This window comes from Hetaerina americana, unplaced genomic scaffold, assembly GCF_022747635.1.
Source record: "Hetaerina americana unplaced genomic scaffold, ioHetAmer1.1.p SCAF_5, whole genome shotgun sequence".
Lineage (NCBI taxonomy): Eukaryota > Metazoa > Arthropoda > Insecta > Odonata > Calopterygidae > Hetaerina > Hetaerina americana.
In genome coordinates this window covers 28901366-28920019 of record NW_027287095.1, presented here as the reverse complement: position 1 = coordinate 28920019, position 18654 = coordinate 28901366, and the positions used below count along the sequence as shown (strand labels likewise).

At 40.9% G+C, this 18654-nt stretch overlaps 1 protein-coding gene across 1 annotated transcript in view; it reads left to right on the top strand.

Moving 5' to 3' along the window:
- The window catches only part of CadN (neural cadherin), a 1574690-nt gene that overhangs the window by 272672 nt on the left and 1283364 nt on the right, over positions 1-18654 (top strand). The window lies entirely within an intron of this gene.

Here is an 18654-nt window from a genome sequence, read left to right as displayed (position 1 = left end):
ACAATGTATAATCTATATAACTTTGGTGGAGACACCCAGTCGTAGGAGGACGAGGGTTAAACGTCAGAATTCTGTTCTAATTTGGATTTAAAGTTTACCATCGGATTCGCAATGTCTCAAGCGGTATTTAAAGTGGCAAAAAAGATTTAGGAGCATTAGGGTTTTAAAGTGAAAAAAATACGAAAATATTGTTGTGGTTATATTTCAAAGGGTTTTGTTTTGCTAATTATTAATTTTTATGATTAATATAGGGGCCTCTTTATTCATGTGCGTTTAATAATCTTATCTAATCCTATCTGAAGCCTTAAGTGACGTGCCCCATTTTTCTTCATTTAGTAGTGCTTCAATGTGCCGATTGATTGGCTGCAAAATTTTATTTATTTAAATCTTTCTAATGCCTATCCAATGAAAGTCAATATCGATCTTCTTTTTTGCATTCCTATTTTATTTTTCAAATATTTTTCTCGGTGTCTCCAAGTTACCTGCTCCTTTGTTTTTCCCTTTTTTTACCTGTCTGACCAACCTGTAGTTTTTTGAGATGAGCCTTCTCTTCTCTATATTTCCTCCTTTTTCATTTCATCTGCTCATTCAATTCTCTGTATCCTCTTTCGGGTCCAGGCTTCGAAGGATCTTATTCCTTCATTGTTTTCATTCATCTCAGAATACAGAGTGCCAAATTTAATGTCAATATTTCCACGCAATTCTCTTGTTTCCTACCGTATTTTATTGGATCATTTAGTTTACCTCATCCTCAAGAATTCTTTACATTATAATAAAACGATAAAACTGTCAATGTTCACGCTTAATTTAATATACCATGGCGTGGTATCAGCAGAGTGTGTCATTATGAAGGTGGTAATGGTACCTTGATTTTTAATGCGTTAAAACCATAGTAGGTGTAATCAGTGAGTAAAATTGACATTTTTTAATTTTTTATCAAATTGTAAATAAATTGTTTTAACGGGGTGATGACCTTGACACTATACTGCAAGAAAAAGTTTTTTTGGTCCTTCTTTTTTAATGTTCACATAAGGTAGCCCTCAATGATCCCGAAATTTCATATCCTATGCTCAGTCCTTATTTCCTCTGGTTATTTTCTGGGCCATGTCGATTGTTTTGTGACGCTGGGACTGTTCCGCTCGCAGTTATTCGGTGGAGCTTTTATATTCGCAGGCTTTTCTTTTGCTCTGCTGTTTTGATATTTTGTCCAAACCGGTTTTTCATTTGATTTTTCGTCATCCCTCCTGCACCTTCGCTATATTTACCCTGATTGTCACAAACCACCCCTTTCGTTGACACCCAAACAATGAACACGTCATGAAACATTCACGTTCTCTTTTCCCCTTTCCATTTAGGATCTCTTTTTCACCTTTGCTTCGGGTCGCTTGCGTCGAGATTCGCCGTCACACGATTTTTCTGCAGGCCCCGCGGGGGTGTCGTGCCGGTTCCGAAGCGAGGCGCCGGCCGCGCCTATCCACTCATAGCGGTTCCGGTTGTTTTTTTGTTCGTTCTCTGGTGCGGCAATTAAAATAAAAGCAAGGGAGTAGGCTAGAGGATGGGGTTATGGGTGTGGGCGTGTGACAAGCTGAGATGCGGCGATAGGGAGGCGGAACTGATGGATTAGAGGGAGCAGTGCGTGCGTGCGTGAATGTGGGGGAGTTTGGATGCGTTTGTTGAAAGAGGAATGAGAGAGGTATTCTTCGGGTGGGCGTCGGATTTCGTAGATACAATGAGAGAGTGGAGTGAGTGCAAAGGGGTCGTGGTAATCGGACTGAGTAACTGGTGTCCTGGAGGGCACTTAACGGGCGCACCCGTGTTTGGAAGGACGCCGGTTCATGGGGAAGTCCGCGGGAGGACAGTTTGGAGGACCGAGAATATCTGAAACTGTTTTTCGTGGTGAACAGATTCGCAGCCGAATCCGAGCTGATCACCGCCATTCGATCGAGTACGGCTTTCCAGGGTGCGTCTAAGAATAGGGGTGTGCCAGCGATGAGAAATATTACGTGTTTTCTTCCCAGTTTCGAGGTGATTTTATCTAAGTATTTACTTTGTTTTTAATCTGCTTACGTAGTTTTAGATGCCTCTGTTTGAAATTTATTAATAATTTGCCCTGTCAAAGTGCGAGAGAGGGGGGGTCAATGTATGGTTTGCGATGACAGAACTCATATAGTTTGGCGAAAAAGAGAAATTAGGATTGGCTAAATGTAGGCGCCGTCTTTCAGGCGCCGTCCTTCAGGCGCCGTCCTTCAGGCGCCGTCTTCCAGGCCCTGCTTTCAACGAAACGGTAATTCTACAGTAGGTATATGTGGTGAATATGAGTCAGCGTGAATGGTTGCCTTGTTCACCTCTAAAATTGATAGAAAGAAATTTGATGAAAAGAATATGTAGATTAGCAAAGAGTCTGATGCATGCCTACGCAGCCTTTTTCGTTCACCGCCATGCTCATCAATAATGGACAAATTATGCGGTGGAAACAAGATGAAAAATAGCTTTGAACTTGCTCTCGTGCCCCTCGTTCATTTTAGATTTGTCTCCATGTTACCAACTCCCTATTGTTGTGAAGCATTAAATTCATCTTCTTCTCACGTTCTTATGAGATATTAAGGAATGGTGAATAGGGGCAGTTTTTATGGCAATTTTGCGGTGGTGAATCTTCCTTCGTTCATGTAGTATCTACGAGTATTTAGATATATCAGAGCTATAATTTATTTTTTTATATCATCTGAGTGGTCATCAGGGAGTGGCGCTGTAGCGTGGAATCATAATAGTTTAATCATTGCAAAAAGTAAACTCAAAGAGTGTGGTGTATACCTTTTGCGAAACCTTAGTTAGTACGTCGCCCAATCAGGAAATTATGGAAATCCGACCCTCTTTTTCCCCCTAATCGATCCCAGGATTTAAAATTTGAATCTCGCAAATATATTTGACATATTTAATGGATAATGTTTGAAATTTATTGAATTTCATAATTATCACTTCCTACGGTGCGTCCGAAATATTTAACGCCCATTCCTAATGCAGTCTGACTTTTTTGTAATAACATGTCTACTTAAGCTTTTAATTACATTTTCTCAGAACCCTTAATGTGAAGCTACGTTTTGGCTGCATAGGAAATTTTCTGACTTGTGCTCTCCGTTACCTAAAAGCTGGAGGTAAGAGTGACTCCTAAATACTTGACCATTTTCAATCTAATACTTTAATTCAACATCATATAAGTTCAAACATCATCGTGTCCATTAATTAAATTCCAAAAGTAAAGAAAACCTCTTTTTGAGATGTTGATTGGTCGTATATCGGTAGTCCAGGGGTAAAGCTTTGGACTAATGACCGGAGGGCCTGGATTTGAATTCTGGGCATGGCTCTCTGGACACATTCAGCTCCACCCAAGCTGTGTGCTTTTTTTGGGTATCAGTTCTCCCTGTGAAACCATAGCCGGCACAGGGAAAGGAACTGAGTACCTTACCCTGTAGTGTGAATTTATCACAATGCTGGACTTAGTACTGGGTAAAATCGACCATCACCTACCTAATTAACCTGCAGATTGGTTACTGTATTTATGATTTTTTTCAGTTGGTCGTATGTCATCCTTACAGTCGTGGGATTCGGAATTATTGGATCTAAAAGGCTTCGTTGCTGGAATATTTTCGTTGCAAAAGCTCTCCCTTTCGCGGTGAATTATACTTATTTTTTGCACCTGGCTTTAAAATCGGAATCGTCTGCAAATCCCTGGAATGAAATGCTCGGGCGTGTAATTTCTCATACCGCCGGAAAATGGTGGATTCGTAGCGTAAAATTCGGCACACATCCCTGGCTCCGCTTACCTAGTAAACTTTTTTTGGGCGCTTCATGATGCCCTCGGCAATTTTAAATAATCCTCGCAGACCTGTTAGTATCGGTGTGCACTAATAATTCAAACTCGTAACGTGAATGAAATATTAAAAAAAAAACCGGATTAATGAATTTAAAAAAAATATCGTGTAGGGAGCACTCACGTTTCATCTTTGTGTGCGTAAGTACACTAATCCTGAATCTTTTTTGTTTTTGTGAAGAGTATTTGAAACGATTCAAATGGTAATCAAACAAGAATATTAAAAGCGTTGCTTTTGGCGATAACATCGAATTTAGGGAGAGCTTGATTTAAAATTTGAAAAAAAATATTGAATTACTTTTATGACACGAAATGTGAAATAATTTTGCTTTTAATATTTAGATAAATATTTTCTTTCTGCGCAATTGTTGATATTTATTCGCGGAAATTCTTTGAATCCCATACAGATTTGTAGGGTCCTATTTATGTATTACGAGTTATTAGTTAAAATTTAAAAACATCAGAGCTAATGTGAATTGCATCATTGTGTCAATAGGGCGGTTAAGTGGATGATTGATTCACGGTGTCTGTTTCGTAGTCTTTCAGTGTGTAGAACGTATTTAATAATTAAAAAGCGTGGCTGACAATCCTAAATCAATTGTAATAATCAATTCTTCTGAAGCGACGTCGAGTTTCCGACACCCTTTGCATTAATTCATAAAAAATGGGGGAGGGGTAGGAGTAGGCGCAAGTGCCTCACTGGGCATTGGAGATAACACAAAAGAAAATGTTCTAGAATACTCGATGGCGTAAAATGCAGTCTCTCGGGTTGCCTACATAAAGGGCTGGACCACGCCTGTCGTTGGCAATTAACCTTTATGGAACACTTGTCCTTAGGATCCATGAATGGATCTCCCCGCGACAATCCGTCCAACTCGTTCCGAGTGTCTCTCGGTTAAAACATGTGTTTTGTCTCAGAGCGCGGGCAAAAGTTTCGAGAAAACCTCAAGTCTCATTTTTCAGAAATTGTATTACCAGGCATTTACACGGGCACTACTGGCCATTCAGATTTCTAACCCGGATAACGCTGGGAGGAGGGGCCAGTTGACAAATTTGTCCCAAAAACTTCGGACCGTTGGGGATTGGCCAGAGATCGGGACGCTGCGGCGAGAACGGAGCTTGCGGTCACTCGCAGTAGCCGTTCATAGCCGCCGCTCTGGCCCGAGAATACGACCCTCGATACCATCCACGTCCGTGGTCGTGTGTGTCGTGATAACGATCGCTCCCGAGAGGCGTCGCTCCGCGGGCGGTGGAATAATTTAACAAAGATTTGGGGAAAAACAGCTTGGGATGAAATACAAGAGCTTACCTGAGAAAGGGAGGGTGAAAGAATGGGATAAGGTGGGAACGAAAGGGATGGGGAGAGAGAAAAGAAACTGAAGATGAGGCCTCGCGTTAGTTATGCGGAAGTCCATCTCTGTCGTCCAATTCCTGGGAGCATCCCATTCATCTGACATATTACGTAGATTATTATTCCTCGGAAAGGGAGCCCTAATGTCTGGATCGGACCTCCTTCCCTGGCGATAAATTGAGACGATTTTGATAATGAATTACTTGCCGCCCCCACACCAAAAACTCTCCTTTACGCCTCCTCAACCCCTCCCCCTACTCCCTTCCCACAACAATCTCCTCGGTTACTTTGCCGGCGTTTGTTCTAATTGTCTTCCCGTTTTCCAGTGTGCCGTAAATCATTCCTCTCAGTCTCTCTCTCTTTCTTTTACAAAATTGCATCATCATCTGCCGCCGTTTCTTATCTATGGCTAAGACTCGAGAGAGTGCTTATACTATCTCTTACACCTCTCCACCCCTACCTACGCGTCCGCCCACGCATTTACTTCCCACCCACCCACTCCGGTTTCTCCCTTGACCCTCTTACGACCTCAATCCATCCTTCCAATTCGGGAGGAAAAAAAATTCCTCTCTTATCTCTTGTACCGGGCGTAAGTAGTCTCCCGCAACTTTCGCCCTTCAACCTACGGGACCATTCTCTTACCTGAGAGCTCGATTACTTTTTCTCGCCGTTTTATTCCATGGCAGGGACTGGAGGAGTGGGCGGGTGAGTAAGGGTGGCATGGGGTTGGTCTACCTCGACGGCGGTCCATCCCGGTAGGGCAGTCCAATTTGGATTCGGGGAGTCGTTATTATCGCGCGTCAATGATCGCGGCCGCTTCTCTCAATCCATCACTCCGATCAAAGGGGGGATCTACGCCTTTCTTTTCGGGTCCGGCTGTTTTTGTGCCCCGGGCCGCGCCTCTCAAAACAACTTCTCTCGTTCGGCCCAAGCTGAGCGGTCCCCCGGGACCTCCCTTCAATCATGCATAACATCAAACCGCGCGCTTTGTTATGGCGGTTGAGGGATAAATTCCTCTGCCATTAATTCACTCCTCTTTGATTCGCCGAGGTAGCGCTTTTATTCAAACGATCTACTGGGAGTGTTGAACACCATGCCATATCGAATTTATCCTCGGACGTCTGCTGCCGATAGATTTGAGTTTTACGGATTGTTTCGCTACATTATAAATTATGATTTTTTTAAGTGCCAAATGCAAATATTGCCGACTGGGTTTTGCAATTCAATCACCTCACCGTTGTGCACATGGAAATTTGGCCTATAATGTTGATTTATTTTTATTAGGTACGAATTTTAAATACCGAAGGTCAGTCGATAACGTCTGAATGTACAATTGCATTAGTGTGAAGAAAAAGGGGGCATATCTAATTTAATGACTTTTATCTTCCTCCTCATCTAATTAATAGTATTGCCGAGTCACTTCTTCCCATCATGGACCCTGTCTAATATCTTTTCATTTGAAATTTTTTTTCGAAACATTTCAATACCGTTTGTAAATGTGTAAGCCAATGCCTAAGTTTATCCAGAGACTCAATGAGAGGCGACAGGGAAGGGTTAATATCCCTTAGATGCCGAGTTCAGAGGAGGTGAAACAATTAGCAGTCCTGGGATATTAAAAGTATTTCTGCCAGGGACACAAAATGAACCCTGATGGCAGAGAAAAGAAGGAGAGGGGGTAGAAATTCTCTCTTTGCCTATGATTTTTTCAGGTGCTTACTGTGTAGTTTAACGTAATTTTTGCAACTATTACTCAAAAAATGCGCAGGGACACAAATTATCGTTTCACCGAATACAGCGGATAATTACGATATTTTCTGCATTATTTATTTCACCAAATAATCTTCCTGACTAGTTTTTTGGTAAACTTAGATACAACTGGCGAGTGTTGGCCAAAGATGAGGATATAGTATGTACCTATTAGGTGTTTGCCTTCACCCGGTTTTTCGGAATCGTAATTATTGGAAGAGAGAGATGGCCTGTTTGTGAAGTTCTCCCCAATTACTGCTCAGCTGGAATTGACATGAAAAGCATTACGTTGAAGGTAAATTGAATTTCATGTCACTCATTTGGCCGAGGAAAAAACTGAACGATTTTCCTTTACACTCTAGACTTCGATCCCTGCAAAAAAAATATTTTCGGGTCGAAGTTAACCTTCATGATCCAGGCCATGGAATTGGCCTTCCCGTACACGTTTCATGCTTCGTTGTATTCATGCGTTCTTATGCTCGGTGCGTGGACGCCAATTGTCATGCATGAAAGACATCAAATCCTCTGTGCCCCTTGTCCCCTACTCACCTACCTCTCCCCCAGAATGTCCTTCCCCTCCTATCTCTCTCTCTTTTTCACACACAAACCCACTCTCCCCATCTCGCCAGGGTAGTGGTGGTGTCCACCTGCCCGCTGCTTCTCTCTTGTTCCGCATACACTCGTCGGCGCTGCGTCCACAGGCATCCGTCATGGTCGCGCCTGGTGTCCTCCACCACACCGCGTCAATCTGCATAATGCCCACTTTTCAATGCCTCCCTTAAATGGGAGAGCCCTGGCGATATTTGCTGTCGGGGTTGTAGAGACCCGGGGACGTATAGATAGATGGAAAGATCGGAGAAGTGTTTTGGGCACGTTGGGATGAGAAGTTGAAGAGGAAGGGAGGAGTGAAGGCAGTAGGGCGGAGTGGACCGCGGATGTAAAAAAGAGGAAGGAGGGGAGTGAGGATGATTGTGTGTGGAGAAAAGTATAGGAAGTGAAATATTACGGTGGCTGAACGGAAAAGGTTTATTTTTTATCATGGACACGTGTTTCTGTATTTATACTCACCCTTCGTCTCCCTTTTCCGATCTCCTCACTTAACCGCGGCAGCAGCGCGTACCTCTGTCCTGCACGACGGCTTTTTGAAGCCGTCAGTGAAGTATTGCGCTATGAGAAAGCTCAAATACGCGTGTGGTGACTCAAAGGATTCAACGAGCAGTTACAGCGACTTTTTCCCCGAAAAACGTTTTCCTCTAAATTCGCGACAAGTTGCGAATTTGTTTGAAACGCTTCCAGGAAGATGAATTCACTTCTGATAGATATTGACGCGATGTGATTCTGGCATTTTGTTGCGCATGTTTTTTTTAGTTATTGTTCTTCGTCGATATTCGGTTAAACTCCTTCTCACGTCAACTTCCTGTCCACTAGTTCTTAAAGATTGGGTAATAATGCTTGCCTTCAAAAAGTGGATGGAGTCAGGACGAAATATTTTGAAACAATGGCAGCATGTATCCGAATGAAAGGAGATAATTAAATGGAGAAAAGGAAACGACTGAAATCAAAGAACGGGCAGTGGTAGCATTGAAAGGGAACTTGTCCTTCTTGCTACTGTTACCAAAAATATGATTTATACGAAAAAATAATTTAATTATTTTGTTTTTAGGGTGATCAAATGCCCATTTCAATTGCAGTATCGATAGCAACATTGGAGCTCTGACATCGTGCGGTGGAAAAGTAGTTACGGTTTACGGTCCTGCATAATGTTTTACGATCTGATCTGGCTTTCATTTTCTGGGCATGTATTAAATATTGGGTTTGTGAGATATACTACCTTGATCAAAAATTTCCCGGAATTTATTCAGAAAATTAAAAATACAAGTTTATTCATCTAAATCTATATTGTCCCCTTCAAAGTAATCCCCATCGACTGCAACACACTTATGCCAGCGCTTGATCCAATCCTCGAAACATTTTTTATATTCGGTTTTCGGTATGTCCATCAGTGCTTCCTGCGATTTTTCCATTACTTCCTCTCGGCTGCTAAAACGCGTTCCCCGTAATGGTTTTTTAACTCGATTGAACAGAAAGAAGTCACAGGGAGCCAAATCAGGTGAATTCGGTGGCTGTTGGATGGTATTTGTTGCATTTTTCGTCAAAAAATTACGAATAATGATAGCACTGTGCGACGGTGCGTTATCATGGTGCAAAATCCACGAGTTTTCTGCCCACATTTCTGGTCTCTTTCGGCGAATTGCTTCACGCAAACGTCTCATAACGCCCAAATAATACTCTTTGTTTACTGTCTGGCCTTCTGGCAAAAATTCATGATGCACTACACCGTTGTAATCCATGAAAACCGTCAGCATTGCCTTCTTTTTTGACTGAAAACGACGTGGTTTTTTTGGTCTCGGCTCATTTGGTGAACGCCATTCACTTGCCTGATGTCTGGATTGCGTGTCGTACTCATAAACCCACGTCTCGTCTCCAGTAATGATCCTTTTGATGAATGTGGGATCGGATTTAGCCTCGCAAATCATGTCTTTTGCGACGTCAACACGGTCTCTTTTTTGCATGAAATTGAGGTCTTTTGGCACCAACTTTGCTGCTACACGACGGAAACCCAAATCATTAACCACAATGTCTTGGGCGGATCCATAGGCAATGTTCAAGTCCTCCGCTATTTCTCTGATGGTTAATTTGCGGTTATTGACCAACATTTCTTTTACTTTATCAATTTTTTTACCGACTTTCGATGTCGATGGTCTGCCACTGCGTTCATCATCTTCGATTGACTCACGACCACTTCTGAACCGCTCGTGCCACTGGTAAACGACCGTTTTTTTTAGAGAATCGTTGCCGAAACACTTTTCCAACATTTCCAACGTCCGTGCGCCACTAAATCCGTTTTTTACGCAAAATTTAATACAAGTTCGTTGTTGCAAATTTAAATCCATTTCTGAAATTGTAAAAAATCGCCAACACACACAGAGATAGATGTACTCTTGGCTACGTAACTTTTGCAAATGTCAAGTTATGACACTAAGATTTAAAGGGAATATCAACAACAGATGTACCAATTTAACAAAAAAAACAGAACTCAAATCGGAACGATGGGAGCGCCACACGGTGGTTATTCCGGGAACTTTTTGATCAAGGTAGTACTTTGATTTCTTTGACTTTTAATGAGACCCTTTGGTGTTGAACGGCAAGGAAATCCTAATTAGAAATGCTGGGATATTCAGATTCTACTCGAGAGATTTTTCGACGTTTTGATAATACTCAGATGACCTATTAATGCAGTAGGTAATTAGGGGAAATGCTATTGTGTAGTATGCAATCGTAGATACTTACGTGGATCGATTCCCAAGGTAAAGCTGAGGATTTTGCCATTCTAGTGCCTTGTTTCCTGCTCCTAAAAACAACATCCTTTGATTTTGATTTTTCTTTTTCCTCGAACTTTCTTCCCGGGTCTCTCAATTAACAACGCAGGCTATCAGGGGAGGAAACGATTAAAGTTCACCAAGAGGTACTTAATGGTTTCCCATTTCTGAACGTCTCGGGCGTTTACCCTACATATTAAGTTCCCTGTGAACCGTGGCCCAAAAATGATTCAAGTTAGGGTATTGTTTGATAGTAGAATATCATCCCTTAATCAGGAAATTAAGAAAAATTCCAAAGAAACTGCGGGAGATGCCGCAACAGTAACTTTTAACGGAGTCATCCGCTAATGTGCATTTCAATGCAACAATTTCAGAGCGTAAAAATCATTCGCCTTGACTGGGACTCGAACCCAGATCCCTCGATATCCGGTCGAGTGTTTTTTGCTCGGTAGCTTAAGTGGCTAAAGCACTCGACCGGATATCGAGGGATCTGGGTTCGAGTCCCAGTCAAGGCGAATGATTTTTACGCTCTGAAATTGTTGCAAGGAAATTAAGAGCTTAATTTCGGTGTAACATTTTGAATATTAAGCTTGATTAATCCACTTTTTGGGCAAAGACAAATATTGATGCGAAAGTATGTGCCTTCGCTTAATCTGTATTCAATCCAGCAAAAACCCTTCTCAGCCGATTATTTATTTAATATTTATAGTTTCGGGTACTTTAAAATGGAGAGAGTGGTAATTTGTACCATTTTACTGATTTTGAACTTAATGATTACGATTAATAATTTCTTTCATTTCATTTTATTAAAAAAATTCGTTTCATCGAATCAAACAAACTGGGAATATTTTTCCCTTCATCGCTACCGCAAAGGAGCGTGCATTGCTTCTGTGGGGAGCGAGAAGTTGCCTCTGCACACTGTGAATTATATTTGTACGCTTAAGTAAATGTTGCGTTTCATTGTAACTCAATGAAATTCTAATTAAATAATTGAAAGTATTTAATGATTGAATGATTTAATATATGTTATCTATAATGATTCCATTAAGCATGAATGTTATATTTACTTCATGTAGTGGTATTGATATTTTGTACTGTAATTAATAATGATTATAAACTATGTTGAATTCTAATCGATACGTTTCTCCTCTTTTCAGGTAAGTGACGCAGTTGACAATATTCCTCTGTCGCTCGGCGTCAAAGCTAGTGAGTTCCCATTTTTAATTAGTACCAGACTGATGTACTTAATATTATATACATTTTAAAGTGTTTTATGTTATTTGAATAACTGCAGCTCTATGGCATTTACCAGAGTTTTACATATAACGTAACGATGGAGTGACAAGAACCTAGTGATTTTAAAACAAGTTTTCTCTTAAAATGAATTACGTTTATGGTATTAGGCAATTACCAAATCTTACATTAAAATTAAATTACAATTGCCAAATCTAAAGATCAAATTTCCGATGAAAATGAAACAGCGGATTTCAGAAAGTTGCATCGACTAAATGCACAATAAAACAGTTTCAGATTAATCATGCGTGGATTCATTTTAAAAAATTGAAGATCACAAATTGTGTGAGGGCCCTCTTACAGATTCAGGCGATAACTGTGATAGTGGGAAATCACCAATTCAATGATGGTTGCAAGTAGATTTTGCGTGATTTCAAAATTATAACTCAGGAAAACGAAGACGTAAATACTGGTTAAAAAAAGATGAAACCATAGTTTAAACAGTATAAGGTTCATTCTTGGCTATTAGTCAGATTGGCGCATTGAAATTTTGTCCAATGAACTTCTTTGGAATCCTAACTTTTGTGTTAGCAGGACTTATCATTGAGTAATGTCCTATTTTCCGTGTGAGCAGTCCACTAGGAAGAGCTAGTGGTCCAATTATTAGATATTAATCTTTTGTCGCAAAATGCCGAATAAACTTGGCTTTTACTCATAATACTACGGTTAGAAAATTCTGTTCCATGACTTAAATTTGTTTATTAATAGTAAATGGGGAGAACTAAGGAAGGCCATGGAAAAACAAGCTTCATAGGTAAGAAGGGCTGTCCCTACAAGGTGAAATGCCGACCCAAAAGAACTAGAAGAAAATGATTTCATGCCTCATAAAAACCATCATACGTTAAAACAGTATACCTGCGGAGGTACTGAAGTCCGCACCTATCAATGTGAATATTTTTATGAATCTATTTAAGAAGCCCCCAAGTAGTCAACATTTTCATAGAGAAACACATTTGGTTATTGTTTTTTTCTGTTTATTTATTTGAACTTTATAGTGTGAGATATACAAGTGACTTTTGAATGTTAATTGTTTGTCTGCATTTAAATAAGCATTTATGTTCCCAACTAAAAGTCAACATATTATTTATTTATGAATGATTTACACGTATATAATAAAAAATATATTCCCATTTCAATACGCAAAATACATGGTGCGGTAGGCTTAACATTTTTTAATGCCAACCGTGAGATATCCGTCATTCTGGAGATAAATGAAAATCAATTAACATGCGGAATGAAAAAATTTTATAATAGTCGCATTGGTTTCTACTTTGATCTCGAAAAAAAATTATTTTGGATGTAGTTACTCCTCATCAAATGAAAGGATTGCCTTGTAGTACCTTGCCTTTTCGTTGATTTCTTTCTTAAATCGGTGTTCGTTACCTTAACTGAGGTCAGGGGTAAATCTTTAAATATGAAACCTGTTATAAAAAGATGTGAGGTCTCTTTAGTTTTGCAAGTAGTTATTTTTCTGCGGATAGACACAAATTAATAAAGGAACAGTTGGGCAAACGTTTTCAAAGGAATCACTTTTTATCTTCTCGTGTTAAAACAAATCTTTAAGTCATTTACATCAAATTCAAACGTTCATATCCGTTTTTAGGATGAGAATATCCTCTTCCTACTGTTCACCGAATAAGAACAATGTACCTTCTAAAAAAACGGTATTTACGTTTTCAGGATTTCAAAGAAACCCTTTTCTTTTATTATGAATGTAATTTTTCTTGGTTTCTTTCTCTGTTATTATGCTTATATGTAAAAAATAACACGTGTTTCGTGGTTCATCGTTTTGCATTCTGAAACATTTCCTGCTTTCAATTTCTCATATTTTATATTTTATATTTTTTTGTCAGTTTCAGGCCTATAAATCTCTCCAAACGTCCACATAAATCAGTCCAAATAATAGTCGTAAATAATTTTGGAAAGATACCCATTTTGCGCTTTTATACGAAAGGTATGAGCCTATTGTTGTTCATCGAGACTCCAACGAAAGTTAAGGCTTTTAGTTAAAATCGTCTATCTGCTGCGCTTCGGTCAAATGAAATGCGGTTGTCTGGGAGAGGGGCTGCGTTTTTAGTGCTCGACGAAATTAGGTCGGCTCTGGTTAAAGCAGTAATTGAATTGATTCGTATCCCTTTGACGGGAAGAGTTTTCCGGAGCAGAATAAAAGAAGAACAATCTGCACCGGCGCAACTGTTTACTCTCTGAGCGAGAGGAGGGGGGTGTAGGCTGGAGAGGCTCGCGGAGCAGTATGACTGCTACCTATGTAGGTCAGATGGCGAGCCAAGAGGCAGTGGAGGCAGCGACGCATGGAAAAAATGTAATTTATTATTTCCCATAAATTCAGGGCCGCCATCTCCTCTCACGCATTCTCTGAGGTACGTTTCTCTCAAAATGTCGGGAATGGGAGGCTGAGCGTGGGAAGTGGGGCTGGGTGAGAGAGGGTGAAGAGGGAGAGAGAAAGACAGATGAGTGAATTAAAATGAGAGAAATAGCGGTAGAGAGCGCAAGGAATATAGATCGAAAAGGTTGGAATAGCCTCGTTTCGGAACCTCGTAAATGTTTTATTAGATTATTTACCGTAAAGCTTTTTATATACCTATAGTCCCAATAAACGAATACGTATACGTGAACTCAGAAAGCACTCTAGATAACATTAACAAAAATTGGTGGCATGCCTTTTGTCATAGAATACCCGTAATTTCTTCTTTAGTTCATCATACTCTTTGACTTTTCGTGTGGCTGAACTTGCCCATTATTTTTCTTCCTTTGCCTCGTTAACCCAGCCCCTGGGAATCGAGATGGTGTGGCACCTTATATGTTCGCTTACCAAACTGAGGGACCGGGTTCTAATCCCCGAGGTACCCAGCTTTTTCAGTGATATCTCCATCTCAACTTTGGGTGCTTTGTAGAGAGCACATTGAGCACGCCATCCGTCGGATGGGAGTTTGTATTATTGATTCCTTGGCGCATATCGTCCATAATACAGGTAGGCTGATTCCGACGCGGGGTTTTTCATCCCCCATCCTCCATTCTCGGAATGCCTTACCCCTTATGGAATTACCCATCTGTGCCTAATGGCGTAAATTACCTTAGCTATCGGTCGCCTCCCCTCATAATTACTACTCCTAATACTGCCTAACCATTATCTCTTCTATCATGGCCTACTATTGCTTCTTTGATGTCCCCTTCATCCATATTTGCTGACCTCCAAGAATTTCCCTTGACAATATCCCCTCTCACTCCCTCATTTTGTTTCGTTGTCCTTATTCCAATTTTTGACATCGGGTTCCACAATCATAGAACACTACCTTTCATATCAAAGCCCTAGACTCCTTTTTTAATGGCATCTTTACCTAGAATCACTGTCATCAATTTCTTCCTTTTATTTTCTTCTTTCACAAGCTAAATTCATCTCCTGATGACTTGATTAACGTGTACTTTTACCATTCGTTCTAAATTCATCTCCTGATGACTTGATTAACGTGTACTTTTACCATTCATTGAGCATTCCACGTGCAATAATCATGATCTATTGCGTTAATTTATTTTTCATTTTTATTGAGAATATTATTTTCTTCGTTTAGGAGCTATTGCTTTTTGCAAAAAATTCTCTTTCACCCTCCCTCCTGAGAGATAATGTTGCATCCGGCTCATGTTGTGTCACACTTACAGAGCAAACCTTTATATTCCTCTTTTCCTTCTCCCGGAAGAGTACAAAAAAAGTTGCACAAAGAGCAAGGGGTGGAGGCAGACGGGGCGTCAAAGCGAACTAAAGACTAACTCTTTATTGTCGCAAGGACCCTTAGACGACAATATCTTCCGCTCTCCCATTGTTGCAGGCGCCCTGTGTGTGTACATGTGAGCATATGTGTGTGCTACGTGGGGTTTGGAAGGACGGGGGAAAGAGACCTTAGGCGCCACTGTGTTGTCCCCATTGTTGCCCCTTGACCGGCCTCTCCAAAGCTTCCCCCGCTCCTAGGGACCATAAGCCTTGCTTTTCCTCGCGTCCACCGTCTTCCGTGTGCCTTATGAAACGCTGCAGAACGTGTAAATATTCCTTTTCATCTCCCTCGCTCCCTTTACCCCTGACTCCCCTTTCTCTGCTGTCTGAGTCCCTATGCTCGTTCCTCCCTGGGCTTTTCCCTCGTCCCGTTCGCTTCAATCTTCTCTCATATTCTTTTCGAAATATTCTTTGATCTTTCACCTGCTCTCTCTCTGCCCTCTCTATTCGTTAATTTCACTCGGAAACTTCCACACACATCCCCTCTCCGTTTCAGCCCCCTCCATGCCACCCAGAACTCCTTGAACCAGCCCTCCTCACTCCGCGATGCTCTCCAGCCAGCAAGAGATGGAGCCATATAGCCTCGTTTCCTCCTCTGTCACCCCTTTTCCTGTTTTCCGCATCTTTACTCCCGTTTGTTCCTCCTGCTTAGCTCTGTCTTTCTTTCAACGTAATTTCCTCTTAAAAAATTTGTTTTCTCTGGACTCAGGGTTTTCCTCGTGAGGCTCCCTTGGTCTACGCATTTTTTCCACTCTCTTCAGCGCTTTGTTCGTTTCACCTTGTGGTTTTCCTGGAGATTTTTAATGTCTCAGGATGTTATCGGTGGCTCCACTTGTTCAAAACCTTCTGGTTATATCACACCGTTAAACTATTCCTTGGGCCTTCTCATTTCCTTCGTAATGGTCGTCGTTGCTATACTCGTATTTGTAAAAGACAATCTGGTTTTAATATATTCAAAGGATAAAATGAATTGTATTTTTCAGCTATGGGTTGGATTCACGCATTTCACTGCTTTTGAAATTGCCCCTGCAGTGACCTCATGTCTCACAGCAGAGTGTGGAAATATAATTGGAGGAAATTATTTAACCGAAATGTATTTCTGTTTAAATGGAAATTCCTCTGCAATATTTATAACCAGATTCTTACGGACTTCTTCATTATCGCCGACCCCGGTGACGGCGGGGTAACGTCCTCGTCTGCCATTCCAAGGGTCGCGGGTTCGATTCCCGCCTGGGTGAGTCTCCCTCCATCTAGGGCTTGGGTGTTTGTAAATGTGACCATTGTTATCGTTGTTAACAGTTCGATGTAAAGGCCAAAATGCGATGTTTTCGGACTAATTCTGAATAAATAAAATAAATTACTAAACTCTCTTTCGGGTCGATGTTGTCATTAAATCTAGTCTAAATGAGTGTATGTTTATCAATCATGGTCTATATTAATGTGGAACCTCTTCTGAACATACTAATCGATCTTAAGCCATTTTCTTTGTTTAATTGGAAAATTCCGTGTTTACCAAGGTACCATGTAAATATCCATTCGTTTAGAGACATCTCCCAAATTCATTTACAGAGAGTTTGCAAATATATATTTCACCCCTAACTTATGGCTAGAATCCTTAAGAGTAATTTTTTTATGTCACGTAGTGGGTGCACGTGCCCGATAGAAGTAATGAAAGTTTCGAATGACTCCATTTACTTCATGCGTGCTGCACGCCCTACACCGTATCTACCTCACCCTGATATCTCGCTTGTTATTTTTTGACTCCCTCCCATTCCCCCTGAACTTTCACCCTTCGTAATTATAGCCCTTCCGTCGCGCTGGCCCCTCATGCTTCTCCCCTCCTTCCCGCTACCCTTATCCCGCGTGATCTCGTGCAACCCTCGTTCTCCTCCCGGTGCAAGCGCTGCCTCCCCTTAATTCTGAGAAATGTTTCCTCCCTCCCCCTTCCTGTCCTCTTCCCTCACTCCGGTCCCCTCCACCCGCTCCCTTCCACCCAAACGACCCTCCATATCCTCCCGCATTCAAGTCGCGAGGGCGTAATTTTTCGCCTCCCATTCAACGCCTTCAGTGTGGCTTCCCTCCCCGGCTTTTCTCTCCTTTCCCCCCCTTATATTTCTTCCTCCTACCCTCCTTTTGCGTGTATTTTTTTCTTCTCTTCCCTCATATCTTTCTCCTCCGTTATTCACCCCTGTTTATTCGCCGTCTTTTCTCCCATGATATCCGTCGAGGTTGTCATGGTTCTCGAGTACATCTATACCCAACCGGTATCACATAGTCCCTAGATCTTCAAGCAAGCGTGCTCACAAATGGATGTAATGAATAAAAACCGTTGTAGTCTCCATATCTCGGAGGTTCTTCTTATTTTTATGAACATTTAGTTCTATTGAAATTGAACATGAACCCAGGATCATAGTGAGGAGTTTTCGTGTCTTAATGAAACTAAAAGCATTTCAGTCATCAACAAGTATGAGCTTTTTATACCGACCATTAATTTAGTGAATAATCTAATTCGAATTGAAAAATTTGAAATCATAGGCGAATGTATTTGAAATATAAATGAGATTTATTGTAGACTTGTTTTGTTTCAATAAGCCAAGGTAACTTTAATGAATATGCAGATGTAAGCGACTTAATATACTTATATCTTCGCATCTTGATCCAATGAAAAGTTGTTGGTATTATTTTATAGATGTACTTAGTGATTCGCATCTTTTTTTCTGCCTCGCCTCTCGCATTTGATATCATTTTCTCAGTTTCACCCATTCCCGACACCAATCTTATGTCATTCCGCCTCTCCAACATCTGTTCGCTGAAATAACATGATTTCATTTGAAAAATGTCTCCCATCTAATTGAGTCGTATTTCAAAATTTTCACTGCTCCCCTACCAAACCCGGCCATCGTTTTCACCCATCTCCATCTTTCTTTTCGTAGTTCGGGTGAAACATTAAGCTCCCGTATTGTGGTTTCTAAATCTTTCTCGGTGAGTTCGTTTACTTACTTTTCTAATGACACATTTTTGCCTTTACTTAACCTCAGCAAATGAGTATTTACCTTCACAAATGGTTCTGTTTTTTCACCCCTTTCTTTATTTTCCTTCTTAGTTCTGGAGTTATCAAAATATTAATTTGATCATCCAGGGTTTTAACTCCTCTCCTTTTACTTCCCCCTCGTTTCCTTTGTTTTTCTTTCTTTCTGACGGCATGTCACCTATGCCAATATTTCATCATTAT